This window comes from Lissotriton vulgaris, chromosome 3_2 (genome assembly GCF_964263255.1).
Source record: "Lissotriton vulgaris chromosome 3_2, aLisVul1.2, whole genome shotgun sequence".
NCBI lineage: Eukaryota > Metazoa > Chordata > Amphibia > Caudata > Salamandridae > Lissotriton > Lissotriton vulgaris.
In genome coordinates this window covers 131,545,955-131,571,284 of record NC_141690.1, presented here as the reverse complement: position 1 = coordinate 131,571,284, position 25,330 = coordinate 131,545,955, and the positions used below count along the sequence as shown (strand labels likewise).

The window sequence follows — 25,330 nt, the reverse complement described above, 5'->3', positions numbered from 1 at the left end:
ACTGCAGAATAGCTGAATGCTCAGGCAGCCATCATGATTTGGAAAAAGATGGTTGTATCAAAGCATACAAAGGCTTGATACGCTGGGCATATTCCGGAATGTATGTTCTTCCAAAATTCAAAAAGCCCAGTAAAGATTGCAATTTTTTAAGTGTTGTCGGAGAGCGCAAATGTGCGCATTTCTCCAGGAAGTGAGGAGCCAAACCTTTTCCTTCATTGTTGAGTTCATAGCCTAGAAACAACACTGTGTACTCTGCAATGTGCACTTTTGCAAAGTTAAACTTGTAACCCATGTCTGCAAAGTTACAAATAATACTGTTCACTCGACACAGATGCTCCCAAAGTTCGTCGTCTGTGAGATAGATGTCATCCACATAAGAACAAGCATCTGGGTCGACCCTCTCCTACAGAGAGACAATGCGGGCGGAAAATACTCCAGGACTATTCTTATAGCCCATTGGGAGACGCCGAAACATTTTTTGCACACTGCCGCATGTGAAGGAGGTCCATTGGGAACTTAGACCATCCAATCTATGGGCATAAAAACCATTGGAAATGTCAAGCGTGGTTTTGAACCGCTTACGCACAAGACTATTCACAAGGGCAGAGCCGTGGGTGTTCTGTACTGCACAGTTACGGCAATGCGACTTCAAATGCCGGTAATCTAAAACCAAACGATATGAGCCGTCCGGCTTGTTCACAGTAAAGAGGGAGTTATTCATCGAAGACACACATGTTTCAATTACACCTTGATATTCCAATTGTTCAAGGATCGCCGCGACAGAAGCTTTGGCTTCACGTCGTATGGGATATTGAGGTTGAGGCTGTGGCTGAGACCGCAAAGGAATCTTGTGGCTCGGGGACAATTTATCCCAGCCACATTGATTGCGGTACACAGCCGGTGCAAGCGCAAGAGCCCACTCTTCTGCAAAGTGCAGCGCTTCCACTCTCGAAACAGTGCTCGCGAAACTGGGGAGGATTACCTCCTCCCCTCTCGGAGCTGCGAGAACAAAAGGTGGGGGCCAGTCATCCTCCGAAAGCAAAATGTCATACGTAGATCAAAGATTTTCCCAAAATACCCCTTTTATGGTACGCTGTATGTCACCTTCTATCAACAGGACAATTTCAAAAAGTCTATCAGGGGGAGCAACTCGTGTATCATCTGTTTCATTTACAACATAAGTATCAGTCGCTGTCACCTTCAGTAGTGAACGGAGGGCCTCTCTCACTATGGTAATCTCCGCCGCGCTGTCCAGCAAGGTCAGAGCCCACGTCAGATTCCGAAGCCACGTTCTCACAATCTGGGGCATATAGATGCGCCGTTAAGGCAGCGACTTTCTTCTTGGCAAACTGCGGTCTCTTGGGCGTATAGCCCTCCTGCTTGTCTGCACCGTTGCATGGGCGGGGCTGGTCACGTCCTTGCTGGCCACCCCGGCCCCTGCCGCCCCCTCCACCACTGGTTGACGGAGCCGATGAGTCCTGAAAGGAACGAGAAGAGCGTTGGTCAGAAGCCTGAACCCGATCAGGAGATTTAATCATCGCGCGGTCGCGCAAATCATAAACACGTTCCGACTGCGCAGGCAAGGGAGACGCAGGGCGAGATGTCTGAGCCTGTTGTTGCTGTTGCTTACCCTGTTTCTGTTTTTTAGGCCAATTTTGTTTTTTATTGGAATTGGGTTGAACCGCCGCTGCCGAAGTCTGTCCCTGGGGCTGCTTTTTCTCTTTATCAGAAAAAAGCTTAGGACCCTTGGCATTGCGGCCAACTGTTTTATAAGCCGCCACAATTATCTTCGCTAACTGTCGGGGTTTCTCGGGATCGGGAATCGCCTTTAACGCGTTAGCCACCTGAAAGTTCACTGCATCTCCCTTGACATTTGCAAGGATCAGATCGCAAACCACATCAAAGGTGCCACACAGCCGCATACCCAATTCAACCAAAGACTCCGGTCTGTGATCATCTTTGAACACGTTTAAGGACCGTAGACAGATTGGACATAGACGGGGTGCCATAGCACCTCGAATAGACCGCTGCAAAAGTCTTATCCCAGGACTCACAGTCAACAAGCTCAGGGGCCAAATCCTTCGGCAAGCTAAGCGTTAGAATCCGGTGTTTTTCACCAGGAGTCGTATTCGGAAATAACGCTTCCAGCTGGTCAAATTTCTCGGCAAGCCAGAAAGGAAAATCATCCTTATCCTGGGGCTTCTTGCCCATTACGGAATTCACCATGACAGGACTGATTTTCAAACCAGCCTGCCCTGCCGGAAGGGCTGCACCTCTAGGGGCTGCCCCATGAACATTACGACTTGTGTAATGCACAAGGGCTCTAATCACGGCAATAGCGACTACATGAAATCGCCTAAGTTCACCTAAGTTACAATTGCCGTGATAAGGGTGAGGAGTAAATCCAGCCAAAGCGGGCCAATTTCCGCCCGGAATGGACAAACCTAATCTCGGAGCGGTTAAAGAATGGGGTAGGGCGCCACCAAACCAAACTCCATGCTGCCAAACATCAATAGGAACCTCCTGTGTTCTGTACGGAGCATACTCAGCAGGTACAGGTGAGGCAGTGTAGGAGTCGAACACACCAGAATTTGCATCCACCACCGGAAATGTCACCCACGAATAAAACAGTTCGTACGGGTAAGCATCTTCCGTACTCACCACCAGAACCACAGCCAAGCCTTCCACAGGAACATCATAAGCCCGCAAATGATCACGCACCGCAATGTGACTATGCAGCGGGATGTCCACGGCTTGTGCCATGACTGCACAGGAAAGTGAAAAAACACAGAGTACTTTGTAGCACAACTGGGTAGTAATTCAAGGAAACCGTTTTAGAAAGAATCAAGCTTGAAAAGACCTATTTCAAAAATAGGTAGGTTTGTCCGACACCACCGTTTTCCGGAAACGGGAATAAAGGGGTTAAGGTTTGAATGATATACTACTCGAGTGTCATGATATAAGACCACCAACGTATGGGCGCCATGTAGCAGGGATTCCGTTCTCTTACAGAACTGTGCATAGAGATCAGGAACCTCAGTGAATTAGGGTGACCCAAAACTCACCTCAGTATCCAAAATCCCCTTACCGAGCTAGCTACAGTGTCTCATTGGTCATAACAAACTCCCACTGACTTAGACAAACCAGAACATGAACTTAGGTTACCTCAGGTATCGTGGAACACATGAACACTCTTTCGCTCTATATTCATTTAACCAGAACGTGGAGTAAAAGAGGACACGTGCAATTTTGAAATATTTATTATTCAATACAAGGTTCTCAAATGCAGTATCTTATATAATACAAGAAGACATATTATAAAAATCTGAGTTATCAGTATAGTCACTAATCCATAATAAGCAAACGGTGATAGCATATTATAATGCAAAAATCAATAGAAATTTGTATCACCTATTTTTCGCGCTCCCTATTTAGCATACTATATTATATCTAAGAAGGTCTCATTTGGGTTTTAGCAGGGCGGGCCCATACCTCTAAATGTCAGGAGGAGAGGATCACATCATCAGCTACCAGCTCTCTGCATGCGAAGCACCATCAAGTCTGTTTTTGCATTCTCAGTAACTCTATCTTAAACCCGCTTAGAGCCCAATGTTGGCAGCACTGTATTTGTGTTATGTCTAGTGGTGCGAGGATCAGAGCTCCCAGCAACCTAGTGTTAGGTTATTCTTAGAGTGCCTAAGGAAACCCTTTCAGGTCATCCCCGCCATGTTACTGTGGTAACAGGAGCCACCTCAGTATCAACCAACATCTTAACCTAATGCTGTGCACAGACATTGGCAGCTCGCTGTTACCTGTGAGAAATCACCATAGCGGTATGCCTTACAGTGCGCACAACCCATCCCATCGCCACACTGGCTGAGAGCCCCCAGTGACTCAGACCCAAACCCCAAGGCCATCACCTCCCTGTGGATCCAAAAACCAGATACAGTGTGCATGAGCCAGATCCACGAGGTCCTCTAAGCCAAGCCACATGCTTGAAGGCGGCTGACACTCATCAGACATACCATTCCCAAATAACCCATGGAGTGCTTTCTTTCAGGTGTCTCTGTGGAAACACTGCTTTTGGACACGATATTAAGCGTAAGGGATTCTGAGGATTATTTACCTTAAGCTGGGGTAGTTTCTCCTCAGTCAAACAAGACCGCCAGTAATTAATGATTGTGAGTGTTTCTGAAGCACTGTATTTACCTGCAAACTTTGAGCATTCATAAATTTAAAAGCTTTGATTACATTTTTGTTGTTTTTGCCTTGTTTTACTCAGATAAATCTTTATTTTTTGAAACATTAGTGGATTTTTTTGTGGTGTATTGATTGTTACTGTGGGTGAGTGTGTGTGTGTTGCACAAATACTTTACACATTGCCTTTATAGATAAGCCTGACTGCTTTGTGCCAAGCTACCAGAGGGTGAGCACAGGTTACCTTATTGTGTATCTAGCTTACCCTGACTAGAGTGGTATTTCATGCCTGGCCTGAGTGCATACCTTAGCCAACCAGGAACCCCATTTCTAACGATTAGTGCCAACGATATGTTTTTTCCCCAATATTTTTGTACTTACAATTAAAAGTATAGGGACACAATATTTAGGTAACCAATATTTTTGCACAATATTTGTGTGAAATGATATTGTTTAACTCGATATTGAATCACTGATCCCTTTTTGTATTGCTGATCAGCCGCACAAGAAGCAACTCTTATCAGAGAGGTATCTGGATTCTGGTGTCAGCTAATTTACAGACTTCTTTCCATTGCAGCTTTGTCTTCTTTACCTGCAGGAAATAAAAGATAAGAGAAGATAGTGAGAAGTGGCCATTCTAGCCAATGCAATACAAGTCATTATCATTATATGATATGCACACATTTTTAGAAATGGGGTCTCTAGTTGGAAGTGGTATGCACTCTGTCCAAATAGGTATCCTTCCTTCTACTCAGGGTAAGGGAGTAAGGGAGTTAGACACCCTAGATAACCATTGCTCACCCCCTTGGTAGCTTGGAATGAGTAGTCCGGTCTAGCTCAGAGGCAATGTGTACAGTATTTGACAGTATTTGTACATAACACACACATTAACACAGTGAGAACACTACAAATGCACACCATACCAGTTTAGAAAAAGAAATAATATTTATCTAAACCAAACAAAACAAAAACAACAAAAATCCAACATACACAACTTAAAATATTACTTTGAGAAGTTTTAGCAATTCTGTTCACAGAACTCTATGGATCCAGTGATTTTACACATAGTACCTTAGATGTGTTACAATCAACAAAGAAAAACAGCCGCAGAGGAGGGAAGCGTTGAAAAACACAGCGATGCATTGATTCCTGAGTCCCTGGGGAGGGGATGCGTCAGTTCTGCTGCACCAAGGAGAAGGGTTGCCTCTAATCCTGACTGTAATGGAATGTGATGCGTTGAAATCCAAGACGGTTCTGGTCGGTGGGTGAGGCAGTGGAATACTGGGCAATGTGTGAGAAAGTCTAGGTGTTGTGGGTTGAAGCAGCAGTGAAAAAGGTGCTGCGTCGATTCCCACAACCGCAGACAGGGGATGTGTTGCGCACCCGAAGTGATGTACCGCTTTGGGAGGCTTCACGCCGCCAGTTCTGAGAGACTGCATGGCGAGGCTTCCCAGTGCTTTGCATCATCTGCTCTGAGGAGCTTTCGGCCATGTAGTGAGGCTTTGCGAGGTGTTGCATTGCTTTGCTCCGGTTTCTACAGAGATCAGCTGCAGAACCCACTTCTGAGGCCCTTTGACTGGAGGGAGGCACCTTTGGCAAGGGTAGGACTCACAGATAGCAGAGTCCAGCAGCACCAGCAAAGTTGCACAGGGTCTTTTGTGTCCCTGAGACTTCTTTAACAGAAGGCAAGCATACACAAGCTCTTGGACAACCTTGGAAACCAGGATACAGAAAGCAAAGTTCAGTCCTTTCACAGAAGCAGCAACTGCAGGCCAACCCAGCAAAGCAACACACAGCAAAGGGGCAGTACTCCTCCCAACAGCTCTTCAGCTCTTCTTCTTTGCAAGGTCTTCACTCCAGAAGAATTCTACAAGTCTGGGGTTTTAGGTCCAATACTTATACCCCTTTTTTGGCAATTGAAGCAGGCATTCTTTAAAGGACAGTCTTTGTAGGGCACAGGTTCTTGCTATGACATGTCATGGCTACAGACACCCTCCAGGGGGGTGGGGGCAGCATTGTGAGAGGCCACGCACATCCCTATTCAGGTGTCAGTGACATCTCCTCCCACCTCTCTAGCTCAGGAAGGCCCATGAGCCTGGTAATGGGTAATTAGGGTATGAAGGGCACACCTCAACTCCCTTTGTGTGACTCTCTAGAGTGAATTCACAAACAGGACCCTGTCAGTCTAAACCAGACATTGATTCCACAGGTAGGCAAAGGCACAGAATGTTAAAACAAGAAAATACACACATTCTAAAAGTGGCATTTTAAAACACACAATTTTAAAAACGACCGTCGCTAAAAGATATGTTTTTAAATTCTGAGCTCAGAGAGCCCAAACTCCAAATCTCCAACTTTTTCTAATTGAAAATTACTCTTGTAAGATGTGATAAGGTAGCTCCAATGAAAGCCTATGGGAGAGCTAGTCAGTAGTGAAAAACGAAATTGCCAGTATTTCACTATCAGGACATGTAGACACCTTTCACATACACTGCATCCTACCCATTGGGGTACATTGGCACTACCTTAGGGGTGCCTTACATGTAATAAAAGGAAAGGTTTGGGCCTGGCAATTGGGTCCACTTGTTAGGTCGCATAGCAGTTTAAAACTGAACTAGCAGACACTGCAGTGGCAGGCCTAAAACATGTTTGCATAGCTACTCAAGCGGGTGGCACAATCAGTGCTGCAGGCCCACTAGCATCATTTGATTTACGGGCCCTGGGCACACACAGTGCACTTTACTAGGGACTTACCAGTAAATCTAATAGGCCAATAATGGCTAAACCAATCACCCAAAAAATTTAAACAGAGAGCATATGCACTTTATCACTGATTAGCAATGGTAAATTGCCCATAGTCCTAAAGCCAACATAAACAGGTCAGAAAAAGTAGGAGGACAAAGGCAAACAGTTGGCGCATAATCCTGCACAAAGGGCCCAAAAATTAGATGGAAGAAGGCAAAAGGTGTGGGCATAACCCTGCAAAAAGGGCCAGGTCCAACACACATTTTTATTGGACAGGACATTACTTACATTCAGAAAAAGCTAAATAAATAACTGGTCTCCCTCCTGAGCTCATGGGGCCCTTTTGGAGGGTGGAGGTCAGGTAAAAACGATTAGAATAATGAAAAAAAAAAAATATATATATATATATATATATATATATATATATATATATATATATATATATATATATATATATATATATATATATCATAACATGGGCAATAACATCAATATCCTTGGCAAGAGGCTTATAAGAGTAGCATAAAATGATTAATAATGAAACACAATCTGGCTCCACAAAAAAGTTGTCTCCCGCATTGTAAGCAAAGTAGGCAGCATGGAGAACAAAGTAAACATGTCTTCATTACCCTGGCTGGAGCACATTCCTCCCAGAATAAAAACTTCCAGCATTTCAGGGAAAATGTGCCTGGGCCCCTCCATAGAAATTTACCCAACACCAGAAAAGCAGCAACAATATTATAAAAAAATTCAAACAAGGTAAAAATAAAATAGCAATACAGTATCATGGACGATTTCAGAAAAGATTCAAATAAACTTTAACAGTACCTCAAACACAAAGAGTCCACGCCAGCAATTACCCATGCAAAAAACGTTTAGAATTTGCAGAAAACCACATTAATCAGCGATCGCACACATAGAAAAACTGACGTACAAAATTGTAAGAGGTCAGGTACATGGGGATGAAGGTGGTAGATACAAAGAAGAAAATGTTTTGCTGCATGGGTCTGGATTCCTGGAGCCACTCCAATGCTGCCCTCAAACGGGCACATGCAGTAAAAAATAACTAAAATTTGACATAAAGTCAAGACTATTCACAACTCCCTAGAATAAAAAATAAATATGGCACGTCAGCAATGAGAATGTATAAATATACATTACAAAATACATCAATGGCCTAGAGAAGACTAGGCCTCAAACAGTAACACACCACAGTGTAATGACACATCTGAATACAATTCACAAAAATAAATAGAAATGAAACAAATATATGTAATCCCAGGCCTCCACCATCCAAAAATGCCCACTGACTTTACATTCTTTTGTCAATCCCACGTGGGCTTGCCTGCACCACGTACTCCAACCCCGGGGCCATCAGCAACAAACAATCACAATGAAAGCATCAATAAAGGAACACAAATAATGGTGCCTGCCTGCCTCAAATAAGAAACATTTTGCAAAGTACTGCAATGATCATTTTTGATTTGCTCCCAAAAAGTTAAAATTCCATGGCTGGAATTTGCAGCAGAAGTTGGAGACAAAGGATGAGTGATGCTTTCCCTCTAAAATTCAAAGTGACTAAGAGCTCAACAATGTATTTTGCCCTACAACAATTACCTAAATGGTCCACCAGGGTAACAAGTCGACTCAAAATGTCCAAGTTAATTTTAGATCCCTGCAAGGTGCAGCGGTCCCAATACAGTCCGAGTTAAGGAGGTCGGACCGCTGGTGCAGTGTCCGTAACCGCCAGCACACCCAGGCCCGGACTGGCCGTTGAGGGCACCGGGCAATCCCCCGGTGCGTCGCAAGGGTGAGGCCGGTTTTGGGCCTAGTGGGCCGTATTTGTTACAGGGCCATTTTTGCAGCATAGCTGCAAAAGCGGCCCTGTAACAAAATCGGCCTAAAACCGGCCCGACAAAGATCTCGGTCGCACCCCCAGGCGGCCGGGCGAGCACTTTGCCAGGGCCGGTTTTGGTTCTCAGTCCGGCCCTGAGCACACCTCCACCACGGAACTCGTAATCAGGCCCTAAGTATGAATCATATGTTTGTGTCAAAGTTTAACAGCTCTAATGGAGCTAACATCAGTTCCATCGGCATGCTTCACTGTGTCACCCTTTTGAAGTGTGTTTAGATCATCAGCATGGCCAGCAGAGGAAACCTTCACCATGCACAAAGGAATCTTGTGAGTGGGGCTGTACTAGAAGGAAGGCCTCCTCAGCTGTTCAGTCAATATAGATGCATTCACCAAGTGAACAATGTTCTAGTGGCTGACTAAGGTGCTTCTTTGAGTGTTTTCCACCGTATGATCTCAATGAGAATGATATGTAACACACATTTGTAGGGTAAGTGGGTTCATCATTCCTAAGATTCATAATAGTTGGGGCTCTCCCCGACTGACCACATTTTCTGCGATTGTAACATGAATAATTCATAACTGTTACTAATGTCAATTAGTAAAATAAGAATAGATTATTGGTATATAAAACTAAAAGTTATCTTACGTCCTCATATTTAGAAAAGTCATACATTGCTGAAAGCTTTGTTGTTCTTCAACTACAGCTACACAAGAATTGAACTAATCATTATAATTATTACAGTCCTAGTACTGCTTTCATATTACTTTCATTGGGTTTTTCAATAAATCAATATCCTTTTTACACTGTCTCTGTTCAAAATTAAGCATCGCTCCACAATGAACATATAGTAATACTTGGTATGCAAATGCTATGGATGGCAACTAAGCTGTATTCTCAAACTGCTTTTAGTCTCACACATAGTTTAGACACTAGGGGCCAGATGTAGGTAAGTATATTTTACCGATTCATAAATACCGAATTTTACCGATTCGATATTTATGAATCGGTAAAATGGAAGGGGGGAGATGTAGTAAGAATCGGTAATTGAATTACCGATTCTGTAAGAATCGGTATTTACCGAATCGGTAAATACCGATTCGGTAATGCCCATTGATTTCTTTGGGCATTGAAGCCCATAGGAATCAATGGGCATTACCGAATCGGTATTTACCGATTCGGTAAATACCGAATTTTGCAAGGGTGCAGGGGGTGTCACTTTGACACCCTCTAGCACCCCGATTTAAGGCATGTGTGACATGTGGCACACAGACATGCTCTAAGGGCATGTCCGTATGTCACATGCCATAGGTGTGCATGCACACATGTGCATGCACACCTGGAATCGGTATTTTACCACCCAATTGTATTGGGTGGTAAAATACCGATTCGATAAGGCCTGTGGGACTCAAAAGAGTCCCACCTACATCCCAATATTACCGAATCAGTAAAAATACTGATTCGGTATTTTCCCGATTCGGTAAATTTACTGAATCGGTAAAATAGGCCACCTACATCTAGAATAGCCATTTACCGGTCGGTAACGGCCGAATCGGCCGTTACCGGTCGGTAAATGTCAACCTACATCCGGCCCTAAGAGGCATATTTAGAAGTGAATGTTGAGAATATAGCATGCTACAACGCATGCAAATACATTGCGTTCAGTAACAATGCGGTTGTTACAACGACCGTGGTGTTACAACGCAATGCCACTACTTCGCAAGTCATTACATCGACTTGCACTAGATGGCAGTGTAACATTAGGAGTGCATAATTTACTATTCCAACTCCAGCCTATGCAACAGTAGGGAAGGTGTTGGAATAGTAAGCATTGTGCAGCACACACAGAGGTTGCAAATCTTATTTTTTTTTAGCATTGTTCATGTGCAGGAAGTGACACCGACCTGCACATAAACAATCATTCATTGCGATTTGCTGTTTGTTATGTGTGCTGCACAGTGCAGTTTATGTAGAAACAGCAAAAACAAAGAGAAATTAAACATTTCTCCTTGCTTCACCCTGTTAAGACCAGGTTTTCCCTGGTCAAAAAACAAAGAGAATTTAAACTTTTCTCCTCGCTTCACCCTGTTAAGACTAGGTTTTCCCAGGTCTCAATCTTGGCACTGCCCCATTTTTACACCAAACTTGTAAATAGGGGGCAGTATCAAAATCAATGGGTGTTAGAGGGGAAACAAAGAGGAGTGCACAAGCATATAACACAGATTAGAACATTAGGATGTTGGGAGCTCCATTGAAAACAATGGAGTAGCTCATGGTTTATAATGGCTGGTATAAGCCCGGAGCACCAACATTCCAATGTTTCTTTGTTCACAGCTTTGACTATGAACAAACGCTTTAGGGAGCCTGAGGGGATTTCAATCCCCTCGCGCTCCCTGAAGGCTTTGTTTTATTTGTTAGAACATTCTGCCCTCTAGTGGCAGAATGTTCTAATAGCCTTATAGCCCTTTGTAGCAGGGCTATACCGGTTATTGAAGTCCCGCTGCCTTGGTAAAGTCCCTCGCCTTCGGCTCGGGCCTTTAACGCTGCAGCGGACCTTTAATAGCCAGTATAGCCCACTACGGTGGACTATAAGGCTATATTAGATCATTGGAAAGTTGGGAGCTCCATTGTAGACAATAGAGTGCTCCCTGCTTCTACGGGCCAGGAAATGCCTGTAGTGCAACATTCTAGTGATTTACAAAGGCTTCTCGGAGCTCGAGGGGTTTAAATGCCCTCGAGCTTCGACAGGCCTTTGTATTATTTGTTAGAACATTCTGCCCTCTAGTGAGAGAATGTTCTAATAGCCTTATAGCCCTTCGTAGCAGGGCTTTACCGGCTATTAAAGTCCTGGTCCCTTGTTTAACACGGGAGCGAGCCTTTAATAGCCAGTATAGCCCGCTGCGGCGGGTAATAAGGCTATAATAATAGGCTGGTGAATGGACGGGAGAGATTGCTAGGCAGGGAGTGAATCCAGATATATGCTAAACTTTAACATAGACTGCGCTTCTCAACACCAATGGTCATGTTATGGGAGAAGTCACAGCACATCAAGAGTGTCACCCATCTGGATGAATAATGGTCATTGCATACTATATTTGTCACCCAATCCTATAAATAACACCCACTTGAAAGTTCAATGAGATGAAATATTAGAATGTAAGAATACCTTCGCCAGGTCAACAATATGAATGACTAGTGTGAAAGAGTGATTTTACAAGGGGAGCCCTCACGATGTAGCAGATGTCAGTGGCACCACCGCCATGAAACAGTCCTAGCATTGATGTGGTCACACATGGTCATCAAATACTAGAGGTGGGTACTATTTTGCTCTGTAGATGTGCATGTTCTAGTCAATTCTTGGGAATGTTTGATTTTCCTGACCTCTTTGCTAATGCATTACTGGCAGTGATATAGAAGAGCATGATGTGCATAGCACACCTTGTAACTTTCCACTTAAAGTAAAAAAGCTGGGGTACTTCACATTTAAACGCTGCCCAGTACCATTATTTGGAGATTAGAGGTTACCCATATAATCTCAAATTGGCTGTCCACAATAAAACCCTAAATTGACATCAAAGATAATCAGATGAATCAATAATAATCAGTTATTGAACCTAATGAATTTTGATTGACTTTTAATAACCATACTGTGTTACTTTGTCAGGCTAGTGCTTAATTTGTAAAATAGGTGCCAGGACCCAAAATATTGATCAGAGGCGCACGGCCTTCTCTATCTACCTGCCTCTTTACCTCATTCCTATAGGCTGTATTTTAACCCTGATTTATCCCTTTGTCATTGTCTTTCAGTGTATCCTTTTTTCCCGTTTGTTGATTTTTCTCTCTCTTCTGCTGTGTCAAAGTATGATGGTGAAAAATAAGAACAGGTTCAGGTGGGCCCAACCTGCAAGCACCGGCTCAAATTAAACACCGGCCACACCGTTTCTGATATATTTTATCAGTCCGGGCGAAGATGGTCTGATTAGTCAGTAAGCAAGGGCTGACATAACTTTAGTACATTCTAGCTAAATTCTCCCAGGAAATGGTTATCTTCTGTGCACAGGCACTGTCTCTACACACTCAAATACCTGTGTCTGTGATATTCGCAATGGTATTTGGTACTTAATTTGATTTTACTATGAAATTTAAAAAGAACATTTGTAAATTAGACACTAGCTTACAAGTGATGGACCATTACATTTTAGTTTGTGTATAAATGCATTTCATTCTTTTCTGATAAATTGGCGTTTAGCAATGCAGAGAGATAGGGATTATTTTGTTATTAATAATCATAATGGTAGGCATGCGTTTTCTCTTCATCTTTCTTTCTTGAACAAACAAAACAGATTTGTGGAAAAACACTGATTATAGTTATAGGTTTTATAGATGAAAGAGAATACATGTAAAATGCAAATATTATGAGGAAAAGATAAACATGGAAAAATATAGAAATGTCAGCAAATGAATGCTATAAAGTTGTAATGATATTTACCTTCATTTCACACTTGATTGCTGCCTCTGCAACGATCATAAAAATAAAGCATATTAGGCACAGCGCATTTATTTCATTTATATAAATGTGTAATTTTTTCAAGGAAGCTGAAGAAGCGAATATTTTTTTTCATTAGTGGGACGGGTATGCTCAGACATGAGTCCTGTGCTCTCCATGCCACAGGAGTCAAGCTAGCCTGGCTAATGAGGGCTGAAAGCCCGAAACCGGTCCTAGTATGCTTGTTTCCAGTCCAGGGAGGACCTGGCCTGGCAGCTCAGGCTGGACTGTTCCCATTGGGCACAGGGTCAAGACTGATTTGCATATGGCTGGGTCCAAACTGGAATGACATGGTGAGCAAAAAAAGATGGAGTTAGGCCCAGATCTCTGTACTGGGGTGAATGTATTACATTGTTCTGCATTCTGTTCATTAATTGTTCTTCTTGCTTTTGTCACCCCGAGTGGGACAGGTATGCTCAGACATGAGCCCCGTGCTATTTATGCCACTTGAGTCAAGCTATCCTGGCTGATGAGGGCTGAAAGCCGGAAACAGGTACTATGATGCTTGTTTCCAGTCCTGGGTGGGAGGACCTGGCCTGGCAGTTCTGGCTGGACTGTTCCCATTGGGCACAGGGTCAAGACTGATTTGTGAATGGCTGGATCCAAACTGGAATGGCATGGTGAGCAAAAAACGATGGCTTTAGGACCAGATCTCTGTACTGGGGTGAATGTATGACCCTGTAGTTGGATTAGAATTTACTCTGGGCGAGGTAGTTAGTGCAATAGGGAGACTGGCGTTGGGGAAGGCCCCGGGACTTGACAGATTGCCTGGCGATCTTTTTAAACATCATCCAGAGATCTGGGGCCCGTACCTCCTAATCCTTTTTAATTCCATCGCGGGAGGTATGGAGATCCCCTGTACTTGGCTGGGGGCAGAGATAGTACCTATCTTTAAAAAGGGCTCTCCTCTGCTCCCAGTCAACTACAGGCCGATCAGCCTTATAGACGTCCCCCAAAAATTATTCTCTCGCCTTCTCCTGGACCACCTTCTAGACTGGATGGAGGAGAATGAGATCCTGAGTCCCTTCCAGGTGGGCTTCAGGAAAAACACATCCACCATGGATCAGATTTTCCGCCTCGTTCTCCTCTATTGGAAAACTGTGAGGATTGAGGGGGGGAGGCTGTACATGGTGTTCGTGGACCTGAGGTCCGCCTTTGATCTGGTTCCCCGCAAGAAACTATTGGAGGTCCTAAAGGAGCTGGGTGTTCCTACCCATCTATTACATGTCATAATTAGGCTCCATTACAACAACTTTGCTCAGGTTAGGTGTGGGAGGGATGGAGCGCTGTCATCTAGGTTCCCAGTTCTCAGAGGGGTAAGACAGGGTTGCGTTCTGGTGCCAACCCTGTTTTGCCTCTTCATTAACAGTGTCATATCCCATCTTGACAATGTCAGGGACAATAAAGCTCCCCTGTTGGCAGGCAGGAGGGTACCAGCTATCATGTTTGCCGACGACACCCTCCTGCTTTCCAAATCCCCGATGGGGATCCAACGGATATTAGATGGGTTTGGTGTTTTCTGTAGGCAACACGGCCTAGAGATCAATACAGAAAAAAACAAATTCATGATATTCAACCCCTCCCCCAAAAGCAGACCTAATCCAACACTGGGCTCAGCAAGACTGGAAAGGGCAAAAACGTTCCAGTACCTGGGGGTAACCCTACATGAGAACTTATCCTGGGACCCTCAGATAGCCAGATCCCAGTTAAAGTTATCTCAATTGTCGGGGGCAATATTGAAGGTTGGAAACACATCTACCTTCAAACCCATTAGCCCGGCAGTAGAGATGTATAAAACACCAGCCAAAGCGGCCGCATCCTACGGTAGTGAGTTATAGGGGCACAAAGCTGGGACAGAACTTGTCAGAGTAGAAAATAACTTCCTCAGACGTCTCCTGGCCCTCCCCGTGGCATACCCTTGCTTCCCTTAAGACTAGATGTGGGTCTCCCCTCGATAGGCGAGGATCTGGAACTAAAACCGCTAAGATACTGGCACATGCTCTGGACCACCGGTGAGCTTGCACATTATAGGCAAGACCTTATCCATGTAATAAATCTGAACCAGCGTGACAGAATCCTGTGGTTGGTCTTTATAAAGAGAGAACTGTACCGTCTGAGACTCCCTGAGTTATGGGAGTTTCCTGAACAAGGTTGTCAAAGGGTCCCCAGCAAAAAACTGGTTGAAATATACAAGGAGAAAAGTCTACTTTCTCTGGTGTGTGCACCCAATAATGGTACTTTAACTGAACAATTCTTGGATTCCAAAAATTCTTATCAATTTGAAGGTTTTATGGACATCATTTTCCCCATTCTAGCAAGACAATTGTTTATTCAATGGAGGTTAGGCACTCTGCCCATCAAAACCTTCACTTGTAAATGGACAATGAGGGATGACAAAATCTGTCCTGGGTGCAGTAATCATGATGAGGAGGAAATTCACGTTCTGTTTTTTTTGCCCAGCCTACAATAGACCAAGGAAATATTGGCTAGTGCCATTATGCAGGAACTTGGGCATAAGGAACTATTTACACTCATACAGAATACTGAAAACAAGCACCCTGCCCCACATAGTCTTTGCAGTTGCCAAGTTCATAATGGCTATGTTGCAGATAAGGAGAAAATTAGCAAAAGACTGAACACTGATATGAATTGTAATGTTAACTCCTACCCATGTTCAGACTCCCCAAGGAAATGAATTTGTATGAAATGTACTTAGGCATGTTTTTATTGTATGTGGATGTCTTTTAAATGTCAAAAGTTTTTATTGTATCTTTTATGGTCTGAAAGGCCGAAATAAAGAATTTTTGGATTGGAATGTATGACATTGTTCTGCATTCTGTCCATTAATTGTTCTTTTTACACTCAACGATGAAGCTGCTGCAGGTGGAGAAGAGGCTGCCGGCGAAGAGGGCGTCGTCAGCAGCACGGAAACAGGAAGCTTCCCAAAGGGTCATTTAAAAGTCAGCTCTGAAGGTACTTACAGCTTACTATTAAAGAGCCTTTTAGGAAGCTTCCCGCCGGTGTAGTGTGATGTCACTGAGACAGTCACAGAGACAGGCAGTAAACACAGAAGATGGCTGTATGAGCATTGTTCAACAACCACAGGTCAGGAAAAATAAAGGAGGAAGAAGCAAAAAGTTTGGGGATAACCCTGCAAAACGGGCCATTTCCAAAAAGCATACATAGGGAATACGTACTGAATACATATTCACTAGGTATGCTCCTGTGATCATCTTCTATGTTTACTGCCGTCCTCATGGGAAACGTAGAAGGCAAGGTCCGCGAACCACCAATGAAGGCGTGCCGGGCCACTGGCAGCCCAGGGGCCGTGCTATAAGTACCACGGCCCTAGTTGGAAACCTGTCATTAATCAGAAAGAAACAATATGTTTATGTTGGTAGAGAACATATTCTTTATGCTGGTACTCTTCTCTAAGCTTCGAGAGATGAGGGGAGGCACAAAGTGGGAAGGGGGCGGGTAGGAAACTGGGGCAAATATTATGCAATATCATTGGATATATATTCTGTAATGTGAAATTCTGATAAAACGAATACAATATAATTTTTTTAAATCCCAGCACATGTCTCTGTTTGATTCATCAATCATACCTTGTACTATCAAACGTCTTATATTCATAGCAGCATTTAGGACAAAATATCACCGATGCAGTTTTTATGGCTAACTCTAGAAAGAATCCAACTCACCATGTTCAAAGCCATCGAGCAATGCAGTTGCTTAAAAATTCCAAAGAACCAGGCTTATTAACCATCTGAATATTTGTATTCATCAAATCTAAGGTGCCCATCCACTGAGGCAACAACCTGCTGAGTTCAGTGGAGGGTTCATTAAACACCAAGGAGGGGAGAGGGTCAACTAGTGTACTCCACCACCCCGAACCCCCTAAACAATAATACAAGCACATAGAGGGGTGGGGAGAGAACAAACAATAAAAAACGCAGCAAAGGGCTGAAAGAAAATCAAAATATTTCGAAAAAACTGCCCTCACTCACACACAATGTGTGTGACATGCTTCATCATCGGGTCTGCTTACAATACGCCCCCGCGTAGCCACGCAGGGGGCCGAGCATAGGGAGGGGGAAACACAAAAACACACTAAAGACAAACACAGATCTACGCAAAAGTGACAAACAGTGATCACACAATACGTGTTGTCCTCAAGGACTGGGTAAGTGGTAGACAAAAAGTGCAATTAGGTCGTGCTCGTTAAAACTGGCTCCTGGACACCCGTTGGTACTTTATTCGTGAGTTCTAGGGTCAGGATTAAACATTGTGAAGGATAGTTAAGTGTTTAGGCAGGAGGTCAAGATCCTAAAACACTCCTCCTTATACTGCGGTGGTCAACATGTTTCGACCATTTGAAAGTGCCCTCAACTACCTGGGCCACGTCGGTCTTCTTCAGGACAGTCTATCTCTCCCAGTCCTTAATCACCTCTTACCTTTGATTCGGTAATTCGTCAGAGGGATACCTTGTGGGGGGTACTTCCACACCTGTGGAACATAAGTTACTACAAAAGACATAGGACCAACAAATAATAATGTTTATACTAAGTATAAAATATAACTCTTATGTAATAACAGGTGTTGAAAGGCGTATCCCCCAATTAGACAGTAGGTATATATATAGATGGTCCCTTGAAACCATGGTTGCCAGTGGGACCCATCTATGAGGGGAGGTATTCCAGTATGGATTATTTATAATGACCCCCCGACAGCCTGTTGTTGTAATAAGTTAAAAACCACACACGTCGTAAAAATAGAGAGGTATGCAGGGGAAGCAAAAATGCCACCCTATGCAAGATGAATAAACCAAGAAATCCCTTTGTATATTTACAAGTGGTTGCCTAGGCATTTATGCAACCTATCGAAATCTTAATATGACAGTGTCTTACCCAGTCTATTAATTCTTAAGGCTCGAACTGGCGTAGGGCGGGTGGAGTCCCAAAGAACACAACCTGTGTTCAAAGAGAAAGTAGCAGTACATGTACAATTCAAGAGGTTATTCATATTAAAAAACCTTTGTCGTTAAGCCCTACTTGCAGCCATCTCTGCGTGACAAGTTCAACAAGGTAAAAGGAGACCCCCTCTGCTACCCCCCAACCATGGGACGAGGGCTGAGACTCACAAAAGAGTTACGTGAGTTAGCCTTCAAAAACCCTGTCTCAAGTAAAAACATAGGAAGCCCTCTGCGCCCGCTTACTGTTCCGATGGAGTACTCCAGCAGCATTGGCGCCCACTGTACAAAACGCTGTGAAGGATAATCGCGTGCAGGTGCTTCCGCCTTGAAAAGGGGAAAGAGGCCTACAGCACGTCAAGTGAGTCAGCGTCAAGACGTCACCGCGTGCATAGGGCTGTAGGGAGATGTAGTATAAATCTCCTAACGAGACCGGTATTGTAAGGAAGGAAGTAACGGTGCAAATATTTATCAATCCTAGCTGTCTGATCTATTGCTAATGACTTAAAAAGAGGGGTAGGGTGCTGTTCTAACACTCAAGCCTGTGCCGTTTCGTCAGTAACTACCTAAATAAGATAACAGGTGGAGAGAGGGGACAAGTTGTACCATGATAATAGTCATGAAGAGTACTCTGTCAATCATGAAATGATCCCGAAGGAAAGACAGGGAATTGCAACGACAAATGATCTGTGTTAAAAAGAGGCACAGTGTCCAACAATAACAAATAGTCATAAAATATGACAAAAAGCAATGGTATGCCTAGATCATGAAGGATTGTGACGTAATGACCTCACACTACTATGCATAGCGAGCCCTACAGCCTATTAATAGGATATGTCAAACATATTGTTGGTAGATGTTAAGATTGATAATCCCAACAGTATATCCTATAATAAACCTGAGTCCAGAGTCTGAAGGTTTATCTGCTCAGGGCATGCCACGGTATGTCGTCATTAAGACCATGTAGGTCATGTGGAGACGGAAAACCTATTTCTGTTCCATGACAAAAAGTGATCTAGTAGCATACTGTCCTTGGGAAACTGATCTAGGTTTCTCTATAACTGTCCATCTTAGATCCTCCACAGTGTGTCCCGCTTCCGCAAAGTGTGTTGTTAACTTCGTATTAGATCTGCCACATCTAATAGTACTGCGATGTTCTGTGATGCGGGTGCGGATCTTCCTACATGTCATGCCCAAGTACTGTTTGCCGCACGGACACGTAATCAAGTATATTACTCCTTGGGAATTGCAATTAGTGTGCGATCTCTGTTCCCAGGGAGTTGTTAAACCTAGGTCAATCTGTTTAGTATTTGTCGTGAGATGGCACACGCTGTATGAACCACACCGAAAGTGACCAGTTACTGGTGGCAAACCTGTGCCATTGTCCCCCATCCCTCGTCTACTCACTGATCTAGGTCTCGTGTGAATCAAAAGATCTTTAAGGTTCTGACTGCGTTTGAACGAGAAAAGGGGTTTGTCCATTTGTAGGTGGCCAGAATTCAGGATTTTCCAGTTCTTAAGTATTGTTCTACTGATTTGTTGAGATGCAGTATAGAAAGTGGATACAAACACCGGTTTATTCACTGATGGTCTGTTGGTATTAGAGAGTAGTGATTCCCGTTCTGCATTGTGTGCTCTCTTCTTCGCTCGTTTCACTACTTTCTGTGGGTAGCCCCTCTCACAAAGTTTGGTAGACAGGAGATCGGCTTCTGCAATGAAGTCATTGATTTCGGAGCAATTTCGACAAATGCGAAATAACTGACCCACCGGTAGATTTTCGCGTAATGAGCGTGGATGGAAACTGCTAAATGCTAATAGTGCATTTCTGTCGGTGGCCTTGTGGTGTACCTTAGTCTGTAAAACACCTTTACCAGGTTCAATGACTAGATCCAAGAAGGGTAGACTGATCTTGGTAACAGTTGAGGTAAAATGTAAGAGGGGGTTCCTCTGGTTCAGCCATTCCAGAAAGAGAGTCACAGAGTTTGCATCCCCTCTCCAGGTGACCAAAACATTGTCTATATACCGACGCCACAACCTCATATGGGACCTCCATGGGCAGGATTCGTGATAGATGATGTCACGTTCAAATGCGCCCAAGTACAAACCTGCTAGGCTTGGCGCAAAAACACTGCCCATGGAGGTCCCATGGGTCTGGAGGTACAATTTGTTCTCAAATTCGAATTTTTTTTGAGTTAGTGCAATCTCCGTTAGATGCAGAATAAAGGCTCTCGGTGTTTGATAAGACCAATACTCCAGGAATAGGATGTCTTCCAGCACACATAGTGTTTTCCGCTGTGGAATATTTGTATATAAAGCCTCTATGTCGAGCCCGATAAGATACTCAGAATACGGGTCAAAAGGCATGTCTTTGAGGTGGTTCAAGATGTCTAAAGTATCCCTAAGATAAGCAGGGAGTTTCTGGACCAAAGGTTTAAGGTAGAAGTCACAAAATTGTGACAATGGTTCCAACAATGACCTGATACCGGAGACAATAGGTCTAGCGGGAGGTGGTTGTGCTGGTTTGTGGATTTTTGGAAGGACATATAGATATGGTGATTTGGGATGTTTGTTCACAAGGAACGATGCCTCATGTTCAGAGATCCAATCATTGGACCTAGCCTCCTCCAGAGCCGTCACAATTTCTAAAGAGATTTCTCCAGTTGGATCTAGAGAGAGTTTCTGATAATTTCTCTCATCGGCTAGAAGCCAGAGACATTCCTCCCTGTATGTATCACTGTCCAGAAGTACCATTGCTCCACCCTTATTGGCCGGTTTTAAAATAATCTCCCTACACTCGGTCAGTTTCCTCAGGGCCTCTTTTTCCGCAGTAGACAAATTTGAAAAGGAATGAGTTTGAGAAGTGTATAATTTCTCTAGGTCACATTCTACTGCCTGTTCGAAGGTGGCCACCTCCGGAGGTAATACAGCCAGTTGGGGGGTGAATGTCGATTTAGGGCAAAAAGGTGTATCCCCCTTGAAGGGGTCCTCCGAGTCACTATCTTCAAAAAAGAACCGTAATCTCAAGTTACGAAAGAAGACGGATAAGTCCTGACATAATCTGAAGGGGTCCAATTGATTAGTGGGAACAAATCCCAAGCCCTTCTTTAAAAGCTGTTCCTGGATTGGAGTAAGGACATGAGAGGATAGATTGACCACTAGGGATTTTGGCGGCTTGTCCCGGGCTCATTCCCGATGCCATGCTCCGGGTTACTCTCTGTGTTATTTCGTGATCTTGACCCTCCCAAATTACCTGTTGTAGGTCCCTTTGTTTGCCCCTGCCTTTGTTCCAGCCTCTCCCTAAAAAAGGCCCCTGAAAGTTCTGAAACTGTGCAGGTGGAAAATGGGGTGCCTGGAAATGAGGGTCCTCGAATAAAGGGTTCGGGAAGGATGGAGGTGGTGGGTATCCCATAACTGGCCAGTTGTTACCCTGATGTTGATACTGGTTGCCTGGCTGATGGAACATAGGTGGTCTAAACCCCCGCCAGTTACCCCGCCCTCGCCCTCTTTTCTTGTGGGGGTATTCATTTTCACTCCCATCACTGGAACTACTAATGGTATACCGTCTGGGTCCTCCCTGTTGGTTCCCCTTGATGTTTTCTTGCATTTTCTGGCGGGCATACTCTTCCTTAGTATATGGATATACCTTTTCCCGGGAAAGGTTCTTAAGATCTTTCTGTAATTTGTTTATCTTTGAGAGCATCAGATAGTCCCTGTACTCGGTGAGTTTTACATTTACCCAATCTAATTTCTGATCAAATGTTGTCAATAGAACTTCTGTTCTTAAACTTGACTCTGATGTTTGGATTTGAACAAGGAGAGCATCTGATAGTCTTCTAGCTGTGCTGATAATCAGGACTAGCCAGTCCCGGGCACATTTCCACGCCACCAAGGCCCAGTCTCTTCTAAAGGCTTCATCCTCTAAAAAGATCAGGTGTTCATTGGTGACCAAGAGTCCACAGGGTGCAGTGGAGGGTTTACATCTGCCAGGCAAGTGGGTGAGAGAGTGAGTGGGTGAGTAAAAGTCTGTTTGAGGATGAAGCCTTATGGCTAGGGCGATCTGTCTCAAATCTGGGGAACAGGGTTTGAGTCTCGGCAATGACGCTGAACATCCTGTGATTCTTAGATAATCACTTAATCTCCCCGTGCCTAACAAAAATGAATGTGGCCTTATGTAATACAATTGGTGCTCATGTAAAGCGCTCTGATATCCGATACCTTTGCACTATCAAAAACTCCGGAAAAGGAAAAATATATATTATGTAGGCATGTGATGAGTGGGTCTACTGAGGCTAGAGTAAGGTGTTTATGGAGCACAATGTAATGGAATATATCATCTCCAGTGACTTTAATTAGTATTCGTTTTATTACATGCAAATAAATTGAAAGCACATGAGGTATCTATAGTATATATTAATGTGTTATGCTAATAGTTGTAAAGAGTGGTCCTTATCTAAAAAAGGGCTACACAGTCAACATGAGCCTGTGTGTTGCTTTGCTGGGTTGGCCTGCATGTGCTGCTTCTGCTTAGGAGAGGAAAAGGATTGAACTTTACTTTGCATCCTGCTTTTAAAGTTTCTCCAAGGGTTTTTGTGTGCTTGCCTCCTATTAAGAAGTCTCAGGGCCAGCAGTTCTGACTTGCCAAATTTTGCCAATTCCAGTTCTGGGCCCTTGGAGGTTTTCCAACTGCATAGATCTGTGTGAAACCATCATAATTGATGCCTTGGCCTTCCAGCCCCTGTTTCTCTGATGCATCACTGCTGTGCTGGAGAAATGTCCATGTACCTCTGCTGTGTGGCTGAGGAAATTGGCGCTGTGCCTGCCCACGGCCAAAGAAACCACTGCAGCCTGAGTTAAGTGCAGCGTGTCTCTGAATTTCGGACCACCACACTGACTTAGATGCAGGCCCTGCTGTGTGGCTGACAAGATCTACCTGGATTGCGCCTGAAGAAACCAACACAGTGCCTGTTTGTCACTGATCTCTAGCGCGTCCAGATTTCCACGCATCACACCTGTGAGACAGGTTTCCTGAATCATCACCAGCAGACCAGAATCATCTTGGATTTCGACACATCGCTTCCCCCTACAGTCCAGATGTGATGCAACACTTCTCTTGCGTGCAGCAGAACTGATGCATTGCCTCTTCAAGCTCCCAGGAACTGACGCATCACTGTGTTTTCCAAAGCTTCCCTCCTCTGTTTTGCCTTGTGGAATTTTACGCATTTAAGATACTTTGTGTAAGATCACCACATCAATAGAGTTCTATAGACAGAATTGCTTGATTCCTTTTAAGAGTCATATTTTGAGTTTTGTATGTTGAATTTTTGTTGCTTTGTTCTTGTTTGGTTTAGATAAAGATACTTTATTTTTCTAACCTGGTGTGGTGTCCATTTGCTGTGTTTTCACTGTTTTACTGTGTGTGTTATGTACACATACTTTACATATTGCCTTTGAAATAAGCCTGACAGCTCATGCCAAGCTACCAAAGGGGTGAGTAGGGGCTATCTGGGTGTGTAACTCCCTTATCCAGACCACAAAGTGTGGTCCCTACTTGACAGGGTGCAAGTCACTTCCAGCTAGAGACCCCCATTTCTAACATTGGTGATCATCAGTGATTTTAGGACTTGTATGTGTACTTTGACATACAGTGATTGGTTTACACTACCACATACTGCTTTTTGATTTTTCATGTTTTTGTGATAACCATTGAAGTATTCACGCACCATGTCTCTGTTTGGTCAACCAGTTAGGTGAAAAAATTGGTGTTTCAGATTAAGAAGTTTCAGTGTTACAAAGTGGGTCAGCTCAACAGTTTTGCAACGATTTTGGAGGTCCCATTAAAGGCTCCGCTAGAAAGGAGGAGCTGCAAAATGCGCTAAGGGTCTGGTGGACAGCAGGAGAAGCTGGGGAGGCTGATAATGAGAATCTGGAGTTACAGAGACAGCAAGCAGATTTTGGAGCTCTGGATCCGCCTGTGGGAGCATCTTCCAGGGTTGGCATCAGAGTGTCATCCAGGAGTTCGTCCCCAGAGGAGCTGGAGGACAGATGGCAAACCAGAAAGTATTTGAGAGAGCTTGAGAAGCTCAAAATGGAAAGCAAAAACTTGGAATTGGAGCAAGAATGATCAGATGGACAAAAAGCAACAAGATAAGGAGAAGGTCCTTGCACTAGAATAGAGGACCCTTGCTTTGGAGGAAAATGAAATAGCTTTTGGCCCATGAGTTAAGCTTGAAGGAGCTGGACATCAAAGCCAAGCAGGGGGAGCCCAGTTCAAATGTTGGCAGCGTGCAGCCAGTGCAATCTGGGTAGAAGGTTTATATTCCAAAGGATCTGGTAAAGGACTACTGGAGGGGGAGTGATATTCATGCTTGGTTTTTGGCATATGAGGCAGCACTCCACATCAATGAGGCCCCTAACGTCCAGTGGGGGGACGGGCCTGTAGAAGCACTTTGAGATAGAGGGGAGGGGCACTTTGACAGCCTTTGTGTCACACACAGGTCTCACCTACACTATCATGAAGGATGCGTTGGTCCCACCCCAGAGCTGTACAAGGACAAGTTTAGAACTTTTAAGAAAATTGATTCTTAAACTTGCTTTGAATGGGTTGGTCATTATTGAAGAGCACTAGATGGTTGTATAAAGGGCAGCCAGGTAACTGACCATCAAGGGTTGTATAATTTGATTGCATGGGAGCACTTGTTTAGTCTTTGTCTTCCAGAGCTACACCAGCAAGCTGACTGATCCTAGCAAGATTGCTCAGGAAGCGGACCACTGGACGAGAACCGGGGTCAACAAAGGGTATATGGGAGACTTCGCCAAGGGTGGCCAGGGCCTCCAGCAGAAGAGTGGGGGGGGCAAGGGTAAACAGAGGGAGTTCTCTAAGGAGCCCCAATCTAGTTCCCAGGGTAAAGAGCCCCATCTGCCAGGTGAGAAAAAGCCATGGATCTCTACAGGGAAGTCTGCAGAGAAGGGGTCCCCGCAAGTGTTATGCACATTATGCATGTGATCAGGAGGGTTACG

At 44.1% G+C, this 25,330-nt stretch overlaps 1 protein-coding gene across 1 annotated transcript in view; it reads right to left on the bottom strand.

The window, feature by feature from the left end:
• Nucleotides 1-25,330, bottom strand: part of CLNK (cytokine dependent hematopoietic cell linker) — a 1,199,791-nt gene that overhangs the window by 649,818 nt on the left and 524,643 nt on the right. The window contains exon 8 of the mRNA XM_086964527.1: nucleotides 13,285-13,310. The gene's annotated coding sequence lies outside the window, so the exon portion shown is untranslated. The remainder of the gene's footprint in view (nucleotides 1-13,284; nucleotides 13,311-25,330) is intronic.